Source organism: Kogia breviceps, chromosome 10, assembly GCF_026419965.1.
Source record: "Kogia breviceps isolate mKogBre1 chromosome 10, mKogBre1 haplotype 1, whole genome shotgun sequence".
Classification (NCBI taxonomy): domain Eukaryota; kingdom Metazoa; phylum Chordata; class Mammalia; order Artiodactyla; family Physeteridae; genus Kogia; species Kogia breviceps.
In genome coordinates this window covers 45,845,549-45,857,674 of record NC_081319.1, presented here as the reverse complement: position 1 = coordinate 45,857,674, position 12,126 = coordinate 45,845,549, and the positions used below count along the sequence as shown (strand labels likewise).

The following is a 12,126-nucleotide window of genomic DNA, read 5'->3' as shown; positions in this document are numbered from 1 at the left end:
ATCCAGGCTGATCTTCCCTTGCTCCCCACCCTTGCTATGGCTCACTGTGAATGAAGTATCATTTCGCAACTCAGTGACCTTGAGCCAGGCCATGGAACTTCCCTGGGCCAATGGAATGTGTCACTTACTGCATGTCCAATCAGAGGCTCTGACTGTGCCTGTGTAGTTACATTTGTCCCCTTGAGCTCCCGTCCTCTGCCAGGAGAAGAACACGGCCCTACACAGCTGCTGCCCGTCATCCCAAATCTTCAAATGAGACAAGTGAAGAAGACCTGAACTGAAGCTCAGGCATGGAAACTTAAGACAAAGAGCAAGGAGTAAATGTTGCAGTAGCCACTGTGAAATTGAGAATTGTTTGTTACCCAGCATTTCTACAGCAAAACCTAACTAATACACACACCCAATTTAAAAGCATGTGAAGTACAGCCACCGATAACTCGGAGGATAAAGTTCACTGCATAGGACTGACATTCCATCACCATCAGGATCTCCTAACAAGTAGTCTAAGCAAGAAAGACGTGGCCACTCTTGGCTTTCATAACACCCTCCCTTAAAAAAAAAAAAAAAAAAACTCCTGGAATCAACTCCAGCAAATAGCAGATGGGAATAAAATAAAATAAAGGTGGGATGGACCAAGGCAGGAGAAGAGATGGGAGCAGATTTCTTTTGTTCTACACATCTAAAGTTGCCGGCCCTACCTGTCATATTCTCTAGACAAGTAACTCCTCTCTCCTCCAATCCCTTTCAGAAGTTGCAAACCCAGCAGGTGTCTGGTCTCAAGGTTAAGGCTGCCACTCCAGTTGCTAGTGCTCCCCTTGACCACTAGGTGGCGCTGCACCCGCACCTGGGCAGACCCACACCCTCCCTCAAGTCCCAGACGAAGGGAGGAGAGGACACCAGAATACAATACTTCCAGGTGGACTCAGACTTGCCCCTTCCCATTTCTACTCTCCACAAACCCCTCCTTAAATAGAACTGAAATAGCACTGAGCAATGGAGTTCAAACCTACAGTTACGACAACCTGAGTTGTCTGTTGTAAGGTTTTCTCAATACCAAAAAAACAAGTATAGTTACATTTATCAGATACACTGAAATCTTAACGTGTTGGGTTGGGTGTGAGAACTGAATTCCTACCAAAAGAAGAGAAAGGAGGTCAGGGTTCCCATGCCCATTGGCTCTGCCTCATCATCATGTTTCTAACCATTAAGAAGCAAGACCTTCTTTCTCTCCCACCAAGAACATGACCCACATTCATGGTCCATCATGTAGATCAAAATCCAGTTTAGGGCTGAAAACCTCCTGGTAGAGGATGATTCGAGTCTTGCCCTAAACTGACTCTCTCGGGGTCTGGGCTTCGTGTTGGCAATCTCTGGCTCCTCTGGCCATACCAGTTCATTTTCTCCCACCCGCCTTTAAAAGTCCTTGCTAGCTTGAGACTGAAAAATGGAATACTGCCTGCCATATCAGTAAACAAAGGATGTCACAGTCACCACCGATTGCAGCCACCACCAGACAGTGAGCTGGTGAGCCCTGAGGGAACTCAGGAAGGAAAGAATACCTGCCATCTAGCAGCCCTCAGACTGCAGCCACTCTCTACCATGAGCCCTGAGGAAACTCAGGATGTGAAAACATGGGATACTGGCCCCAGATAGCTGAGGTGCATATCAAAGGAATGATTTCAGTGAGCCCAGACTCTTTCATCTTCCCATACACAGAGAAGTGCTAGATTCCTTAACTTGGGATATCTGTTTGTTTTTAATTAACAATTATCTTTTTTAAATTATTTTTTTATTTATTTTGGCTGCGCAGGATCTTCCTTGGGGCATGCGAGCTCTTAGTTTCGGAATGCACGCGAGCTCTAGTTCCCCCACTAGGAGTCGAACCCAGGGCCCCTGCATTGGGAGCGCGGAGTCTCACCCACTGGACCATCAGGGAAGTCCCTTAATGATAATATTTTGACATTCAGACTACCTGCCCTTTGTTGCAAAACTTCTATATAACCTGGCTCCCCCCTTGCCTCCTTGGAGCAGTTCTCTCAGGGTTACTTGAGATGCTGCCTCTGGGCTTGGAGTCCAAAAATTCCCACCAAATAAAACATAACTCTCAATTGTTAGGCTGTGAATATTTTTTAAGTCGACAAGACTCACGCTGCCCCTGGCTTGTGCGCACTTGTCCACCGCCCAGTCCGTTCCCTTGTGGCATCAGGCTTGCAGTCATCACGCCCATGATGTGATGGGCACATCACCTCCAAGCCGAACACCGTCCAACTCCCCACCGCTCAACTTCTGGACCCCATGCGCCCCCTCTGCCGCCACCTCTGCAATCTGAAATCCACGCATCTCCCTCCCTGCCCACAACCCCCAGCCCTCCCAGTTCTCAAGACCCCCTCCCCTTGATCCCCCGTATCGCCTCCATCACCTCTTCCCATCCAGCTTCAATTCCACAGCCCTCCCTCCCTCTGTGGTACTTTCGCAGCACCCACAGGACAAAACCCAATTCTGCACAAAACCAACAGTCCACATTACTCTGCCCTGCAGCTGGGCTCCAGTGGGTGAGGGGTAATCACAAAGCATGGTGGGCAGACGAAGAGCCCTAGAATGCTCGCTCGGCACCCCATCTCCTCCTCCAGCACGGTGCCCAGGGGTGCCAGGGAAGGAAGTCCGATGGGCTGGGTAGGGTCTGAAACAGCCTCTCCCTGGGCGGTAAACTAGGGTAACACAGCCTCTGAGCAGCTTCCAGGTTACCAGAGCGGGAGCGGGCTGGTCCTGTCTCCTTTCCTCCTCTCCCAGAGGTCACTTCCCTCCCAAAGAATCCCAGAACTCCCACCCTTCAGGCCTCTTCACTCCATTCTTCTCTCTGCCCGTTTACCTCCATCTAAGAATTCAGAAGATGTCCTGCACAGCGACTGCAGGCGGCGTGAGACAGGCCCTCCTCCCCCAGTCCCCTCACCTGCAAGCTCACACCTTCACGACAAACCCCCATGTTTCCCAATGAGCATTACAAAGCCCTTCATTATCACAGGAAGCCTGTTACCTAAGACACTACAGGGAAAGGGCCAGCTTTACAACAGGCCAACCTCACCTCTTCCACATGCTGGAAAACACTAAAGAACATCAACGCAGCACTGCCTGGAACCTGCTGTCTTTACTTAAGAGGTTCTGATTGAACGGGATGGCGAGGCTTACCAAGTCTTCAGCAACCGAGATCCACCTCCATGGTAAATTTTTTTTACAAGGCAAAAAAATTAAAAACTGTAACTGTTTCTTTTTATGCAGTGGGGGAGGGGAAGAGCAGGGAAAGGAAGGGGAGAAGGGAAGGAGTGGGGAGATGGGGAAACAGGTAGCACGGAGGAGAGAAAAGGAGTGGGAGGAAAAAGAAAGAGGTGGAGAGAAGAAGGGGGACGCAGTGGCGAGAGGAAGAAAGAAGAAAAGGAGAGAAGAAAGGAAAACTGAAAGTAAAAGTTCTCCAAGAGCGCCCTCTGGAACCAGAAAGCCTGCTGGCCCCCGTCTCTATTCGATTTCCCTATTCTGGACGTTTCACATGTGACCTTTCGTGTCTGGCTTCTTTCACCGAGCATACTGTTTTCAAGGGTCATCCATGCCATAGCATGTATCAGTACTTCATTCCTTTTTATTCCTGAACTATATATACTCCATGGTATGAATATACCACATTTTGTTTACCCATTCATCAGTTGATAGACATTTGGGTTGCTTCTACTTTTTGGCTATTGTGAATAATGCTGCTTGGAACACTCACATAAAGTTTTGTGTGTGGAATTATGTTTTCATTTCTCTTGGGTACTTAACTAGGAGTAGATTGGTAAGTCAAACAGCAACTAGTATGTTGAACCCTTTGAGGAACTACCAGACTGTTTTCCACGGTGCAAGCTTTCTCCTTGACTGCAACATCATGAGGGACCCTGAGCCAGAGCCACCTAGCTAAGCTACTCCTCAATTCCTGACCCACAGAAATATGTGAAACTATAAATGTTTGTTGTTTCAAGCTGCCAAGGTTTGCAGAAGTTTGTTACACAGCAAGAGATAACTAAAAGATGAGAATTAAACGAAGTTAGACACAAAAGGTGTTTAGGACAGTGTCTAGCACATAATAAGTGCTCTATCAATGTTAGCTACTATTATCACAGTATCTTCCCACCACAGGGCCTTTGCTCATGCTATTTTCACTGCTTGGAATGCTCTTTCCCTCCCTCTCTCCCTGCTAACTCCTACTTATCCTTCAGATTTCTGCCAAGACTACTTCCCCACAGAAACCTTCTTAGAAATGCCACTTCAGGGAATTCCCTGGTGGTCCAGTGGTTAGGACTCTGCACTATCACTGCCAAGGGGCTGGGTTGGATCCCTGGTCAGGGAACTAAGATCCCACAAGCCACGTGGCATGGCCAAAAAAAAAAAGAGAAAGAAATGCCACTTCAGGAATCCCCTTTACACAATCTCTTAGCACCCTGTACTTCTGTGAATATCAAACATAGTCATAGTTAAATCGTAATCTGTGTAACTATTTTCAAGACATTTTTTCCTCTTCTGAAATATAAAAGAATCTCAACCTGGCACACCGCCCTACCCTCTGTACACACAACGAAATCTCAAGAATACCTCTTAAAGGCCAACAACCCACTAGAAAAATGAGCAAAGACAAAAAACAGGCTGTTTGCAGAAAATGAAATAGAACAGAAAGGAGGCAGAGACTCACTCATAATTAAAAAGAAACAAAATAAGATGAAATACCATTTTTTATGACTATCTGATTAACCATGAAGAAAATGGTTGATCAAACTCAGAGACTGCCACTTCCCCACATGGATACTGGACACTTAATGGGTGCAGGCTCTCTGGAGGGCCGTGCTGTGATGCACACAAAATCCTAAATGCACATTTCCTGTTAGCCCACAGACATGCAGGATAAGTGACCCAAAAGATGTACATGCAAGAACGCTGTTCCTTGGAGTACTGTTAAAAAGCAAACACTGGAAACAACTTAAAGCATCCGTCAAGAGGGGATTGACAAAAACAGGCTCTTTTTTGGCCGCTGATTGGCAAGTATGATTAACTCCCTGCCCTTATAGCTGCTACTTGCACAGCAGCCCTGTCTGCAGGGGCAGCGCCTGCCTGCTCACTACGTACCCTAATGAGGCCAGGTCCACACAGCTACAATCAGAATCCAGGCTCCATCATTTTAATTTAGTTTCTCCTTTACATTACAGTAAGGCATTACACTGGTTCTTCTAAGTTGATGTGTTTAGAGGGATTCGTTACCTATTAATTTCTGATTAATAAAGGAGGAACTACACAATGTTTGTTATTAAAAAAAACATGTCTGAGAACAGCTGGTTTAAACAAATGGAGATGATAACAATACAGCCAAACGAGTGACTATGGAGCCATTTCAAAGCAAAAGGAAATATTCTACATACTGTAAACAATCTTAAGTTCATTTTTTTAATGCAGATTAGGATATATGGTATGGTCCCATTTGTGTATTTCTAGGAAAGGAATTATGTGCATAAAAACTTCCTGGAATGATTTTTTTTTAATGGTTAAACTGTACAGATGGAAGAGTGATCGTTACCCTACGTTGACTATGCTTTGGTACAATTCCAAGTTTTACCATTTGCATGTGTTACTTTCATCATTTAAAACCCTAGTTAAATGAAATTATTAGAAGAGAAAAATCCACAATGAAGGAAGTTAACTAGGGTCAGAAAACAACACTACTGGATTGTAAACCCAAGGATGCCTGGTTTACATGAGAGGACAGGCCAACCCACTCTGCACCTCCTTAAAGGTGAGGGTGATAACAGTACCTGCCTGGCAGGACTGTGCTGAGAAAAAAGTGAGTTTCCAGGGCAGTGTCTGGAAGCCTGCCAGGCACAGAGCAACTACTCAGTAAGTGTCAGCCATTGCTAGGATCCGTGATGGCTGTCAACTTGACTGAGCCATGGGGTACCCAGATATCTGGCCAAACATTATTCTGGGTGTTTCTGTGAGGGTGTTTTTGGATGAGATTAAGATTTAAATCGGTAGATTGAGTAGAGCAGATTCCCCTCCATGATGTGGGCAGGCCTCATCCAATCCATTGAAGGTCTGAATAGAACAAAAAGGCTGACTCTCCCTCGAGTAAGACAGAATTCCTCCTGCCTGACTGCCCTCCAGCTGACATCAGCTTTTTCCTACCTTTGGACTCAAACTGAAATACTGTCTCTTCCTAGGATGGCGAGCCTGCTAATCTTTGGACTGGAATTACACCACTCGTTCCCCTGGATCTCCAACTTGCCAACTACAGATCTTGGGACTTGTTAGCCTCCATAATTGTGTAATTCAATTCCTTATAATATGATATATATACATAATATTTTATATATATATATATATATATATATATATATATATATATATATATATATATCTCCTTTTGGTTTTCTCAGGAAAGCCCTGACTAATACAAGATTTATGAAATTTGATTTGTTCCAGGTCTAATTACAGTTACAAAGTTTCTGTTCATAATAGTTTCACTTGATTTGCTCAAGTCTGTCAATGTTCACACAAGATCAGATGTCAGAGATGAAAGTCAAGTTTCTCTGGGCCATGAGTGCCAGAGTCACCAGTGAACTGTGTGGCTGGGGGAACACCCAAACCCAGCTCCAAGGCACACCCAGCACCCTCTCTTGCTGAATCCCTGGAAAGCCCCTACAGCAAACCTCCGCAGACTGGGACAAACCGGGTGCTGACGACAGAGGCCCACATCTGGCCGCTCCAGTCCCACTAAAGAGCATCTTGAACAAAGTGTGTGTGAAGTGACACTTGCTCTAATACTTGCAAAACAAATTAATGTAAATCCATTACAAAAACTTGGCATCTAAAAAAACACCCTTAGGAATACTATTTGTGTCTGGGATCAATGTTCAGAAGCCCCTGCAAAGCACCCCTGATCAATTCTTTAATAAGATTACTCTTTATTTTTATTATAATTTATCATTTGCCAGCTTCCTAAAATGGTTTAAAGTAGGCAAAGACTAACACCAATACATTAGGTGCATTAAAAACCTGCTTCAAATTCAGAACGAAACCAATAAGGAGGATAAAAATATAGCAGGCACCTGCAACTGTAGCCTCCCAATCACATGTCAAGAATCTTACTAATACATTTTAACTAAATTTTACAGTATATGTCAAAACCTTGTGTGATAAATATTCTACCCACTCACCTAAGGATGAGGAATGGAGGAGAAGCAAGGTCAGCTGGTAACTCCCCAAATCATTTACAGCATGTTTAAAAGGCAAATGGGAATGTTTTGTGTTTTGCTGAAGATTAAGTCTTAGCTCTAAAATCAGCATAACAAGGCCCTCCCTCCTGCACTGCATTTGCAAAAACAAACCAACTGCTAAATAGGGGCCATTCCACTGAGAGAAGAAGCAAAGAACATTTCTAAATTACAAATTTGAAAAAAACTCATAATTCCCTAGATTCTAATTCACATTTTCTCCCTCTGTGAAAGAAGGGATGTTTCACTGTCCATTCTTTTCTGTTTCACTTAGCCAAGTAACTACCACTTACAGCATACATTTTCAATGGAAAACACAGTAAAAAATTTTATACTAGACAGGAATTGACAAGCAAGATTTTACATTCAATTCATAAAAGAAGTCCATAATACTTTAATTTGAGCATGTTTTCAGAAGACATATCATCAACTCTGATGGCTTTAAATCAGTGAGAGAAAAGGAACAAATCTGAAATGGTGGCCCTGTGATGACAAGGACACCAGACAGGACAGTTCCCATAAGCATAGTGGCAGCAATCCTGTCCGGGGTCACAGCGAGTCATTTCCACCTCTGCCAACCTCCAGGGCTCTGAGGGAGAGACCAGAGCTCATCTACGGAAACCAGCAAAAAGCTGGCCTCAAACAGATGCTAGTTGAACAGAATTATTGAACAAGCCTGAAAATACTTTAAATACACAGACACACACACACACACACACACACACACACACCCCCCACAGCATCACCATAATCTCCCATCCAGAGTCTCATCTGTCTTGAAACCTAAAACTGAATAGAACAGGGCAAGAGGAGCTCATGCCTCTGATGAACTCACTGGTTTGTGGCCCAGCAGATTGTGAGTAACAGCATATAGACAGGACAGAAACCAGATGGGTCATCAATCATCAGACTCTGATCAGCCTGGAGGAAGTGAGGAGAAGAGTCAGCCCCACATCAAGAGACAAGCCAGAGCAGAACTGATTAGCAAGCTCGCCGTCACCGGGGTGTGGATGGAGGTACAGGGCCAAGCACAGTTAGTACAGAGAAAATGAAAAGTGGGGCAGAAAAGAGGGAAGGAGTGGGGGGGAGACCCTGCCTGATTCTGTTCTTCACCTCCTGAAAAATTCCTTGCTGATCCAGACACCAGGTGAAGCTTTAAGAAACCAGGATAAGACACAGGATCAGGAAAATCAGTAGGAGAGTCCAGAAGGGGCCTCAGAGATTGTGGTCAGCCGCTGCAGAGAATTTCAAAGAGCAAGGTGGTGGAGTCCAGAAGCCTGGTCCCAACTCAGACCCACTGCTCATGGCCCTGCAGGGGTCACCTGCCTCCCCTGAGCCTGGATGAGGGGCTGAGGGGTGAGCAGCCTCCAAGGTCCCTCTGCTCTGCCTGTCAATAACTCGATACTGCAATTCCCCACCCCAGGTCCAAGGACAACCTGCCAAGCCAAACAGAACAGGAGAGACACAACTTTCCCTGTGGCCTTTTCACCCTTCCGGCCGCAACTTCCACAGAGAAAAGCAACAGTGGACATGCCGGGCAAACACACTTACCACATGAGCGTGTCCGAATGAGCCTGCCTGGGCAGAGTCTTGGCAGAGACTGGGCCCTCACGGGCTGCCCAAACTGAAATACCAATGCCATGTGCAGAAAGAAACTCCAACAGCAATTCAGAGCGAAGAGCGATCCCCCATTAGCACCCAACCCAGGCAGCACCTCAGCACAGCCAGCTCCTGCACCTACTCAGCAGTTCTCTGAGCTTGCTTGTTGGGGCAAATCCTAAGACTACCCGCTGCCCTGGAAGCACAATGTGTTACGTAACTAGAGGCAGCACGGGCACCCTATCGGCTCATCTTGTTAAACTGCCCCAAGCAGAAAATGACGCACCCCAAAATGTGATATCCCTAGGCTGAGGATAAGGGAAGGGAGAGGGGGAGCAGGGCTTTGTGATGGGCATTTGGGCTTTGCCTAAAAATTAAGGAGGAACAAAAAGCCTGCTGTTCATCTCAGCACTCCCCAGGAACTGTGGGTGGCGTGGATTTATTAGAGGCCGGGTGCCAACGGTCTCCCAGGACTGCACTTGGCAAAGCCCTTGGAGTCCACAAATGCATTCTTGGAGAAGCTCCAGATCTCTAGATGGAAAATGTTTTCTGTGTTAGGTCTTCCTCTCAGTGACCGACAAATAAGACTTCAACCTGAGCGTGTTCTGCGTTGTCTGGCTGCACCTTAAACACGTAACAGTGTCTGTGTTTACACTCCTGTTTACCAAGCCACTGCCAAATGTGACAGCACTGAGCTGTTTCTCAGCTGTCCTAAGGTGCTTGCTACAGATGTTCCAGCAAAGAACCCCCAGTTACCATGCCCCATAGCCTTTGAAGTTTCAGTGCTGCAATTCTGCCATTACTTTGCCCTCGGTTGTCAGGTTCAAAAGCAAAACTACTTTAACAAGCTAAATGTTTCCTGGATTTCACTGGCACAGATGCCACTAGAATCCCAGTGATTAGCTCATGTGTTTAGACAAGTGAAGATGCAGTTGGGACACTGCCTCCTCCAAGAAGCCCTCCTAGTCTCCTGGATCCTTTCCCCTGCAAGGCTCACCCAGGCACCCTCCTTGATGCTCTCCTATGTGCTGTGCTTATCACTGGTGTAACCATTCTGCACAGCCTATTTCCACTCACTCATCTACATCCCCACCCAACTGGACAGTATTCCTTGGGGCGGTGGGGTGGTGGTGGCAGGGAACACATACCCTGGGGGTCATGACCTACATGCAAGCCCCGCATCTTAGAGCTCAGGATCTTAGGCCAGATGCTGAACCTTTCCTGATTTAGTCTCTTTACCTGTAAAAACAGGACAACAGTCTCCACTTAATGGGGATGCAGTACTAATTAAATGACACAACTCATTCATTCAGCAAATGTCTACTGAGCACTGGCCACAGGCAGGCGCTATTTCAGACACTGGGACTCAGTGGTGCACAAAGTCCTTGCCCTTAGAGAGTTTCTATTCTACTGCAAGTTTGGTCAACGAAATACAAACATGTAGTGCTCACGGCTACACGGCTAAGTATGGGGAGACAGCTAAAACAGGTAAGGGAGATGGGGAAGGTGGGTGTGGACCACCCTCTATGCAGGGGAGTCACAAAAGGCCTCTAAGGAAATGCCATTTGGAGAAAGTAAAGAAGGAATCAGGAGGACATCTGGGGTTAAGGCGATCCAGGTGCTGAACAGCAGCAAAAACAAAGGCCCTGAGGTGGGATGTTCCGGGTGTATCCAAGAATTAGTGAGGAGGCCAGTGTGTCTGGAATGGAGTGAGTGAAGAGGAGATAGGTCAAAGGGGGCAGAGGAAGCCCTGTCACTTAGGCCACAGTCAGAAGGGAGCCCGCTGGAGGTTTGGAGCACAAGAGTTAAACCACCTGACGTTGTATTTAAAAAGCCACTCCTTTGGCTGGGCAGAGATTGGATTGCACAGAGGCAAGAAAGGAAATAGAAGGCCCAGTTAGGAGCCCACTGCAATGATCCGGGCGTGAGACGAAGGTGGCTTAGACCAGGGTAGTTACTGTGGGGCTGGGGAGAACCAGTCAAACTCTGGACATACTGGGGACAAAGAGTCAACAGACTTCCCAGCAAACCAGGGTCTGAAAGAAATAACAGAGGTCATGAATGCTTCCAAGGCTTCTGGCAGGGGCAACTGGAAGGATGTAAAGTACCATTTAGAAAGACTGCAAAGAAAGCAGGTGGAGGGGGAAATCAGGAGTTCATTTCTGGCCAAGTTAGTCAGAGATGCCCATCAGGTGTCCAAGTGAAAGTGTTGTTATGTGGAGTCAGACCGACACACCTGGCCTTCGGGGCAAAGGTCCAGTCTAAGGACAGGAACTGGAGAGTGCTCAGTGTAGAAGCAGATTCTAAATCCCGGAGCCCGTGTGAGATCACTTAGGGCGTGGGGTACCCGAGAGAGTGAAGGGCTGAGCCCCGGGGCCCCCAAGGTTCCCAGAGGGGAGCAGCTCGCAAGGTCGGGACCCAGAGCCAAGGGAGGACCGTATTTCCAGGAGAAGGGGGTGGTCGGCAGGGTCAACTCCTGCTGAAAAGGCTAAGGATGGACCCTTGAACCGAATGAGGCCATCAGCGCTGGGGGAACGGTGGGGTCACAAGCCTGCTCGGGGTGGACACAGGAGAAAAACAGGAGAAAAGACAGCAAACCAAACAGCAGAGACACAGACACTAGCTGCAGGGAAAGCAGAGCAAAGAAGGATTCTTTTTAAGACGGGAGAGATGAGAGCATGATTTTGTGCTAACAGGAAAGACCCAGGAGCGAGGAGAAACGGATGGTGTAGTAGAGAGAGGGTGGGGGCCGGAAGCGTGTCCTTCAGGGGACAGGCAAGCTACGGTAGGATTTAGTGCACAAGTGGAGGGGAGGCCCCTGGTGCAATCGGGAGCTCAGGGCTTCAGCACCCAGGCATTCGGCTGGGACCCTGGCACCTCCACGCCCCTCACACCCAGGAAGCTCTTGACATGGGGTGGGGCTGGGGGCCCTCAATGCCTAACTGGAGAGAGAACAGGGAAGAACTACTGGAAGCAAATCTGCACCTTTTAAACTGTCATTGGGCATTATTTCAAACAGCAGTATGACAGCAAACAATGCAGACAAGATGAGAACTGGGCAAAAACTTCGATACGAACGCAGCTGGATTTATATTTATACTCCTCACTGCTGTTCCACACACCATCCCACACCATTCCCACTCAGAGCCCCCTCCTGTGCTGGCTCCAAGCAGTTGTCTCAATGATCCCTTGAGGAAAGACACAAGCGAGAGCTCCGTTACAATGCGCCTGAATAACAGATGTT

General features: G+C 47.0%; 1 protein-coding gene across 6 annotated transcripts in view; it reads right to left on the bottom strand.

Moving 5' to 3' along the window:
• The window catches only part of TRAK1 (trafficking kinesin protein 1), a 157,268-nt gene that overhangs the window by 91,170 nt on the left and 53,972 nt on the right, over nt 1-12,126 (bottom strand). The window lies entirely within an intron of this gene.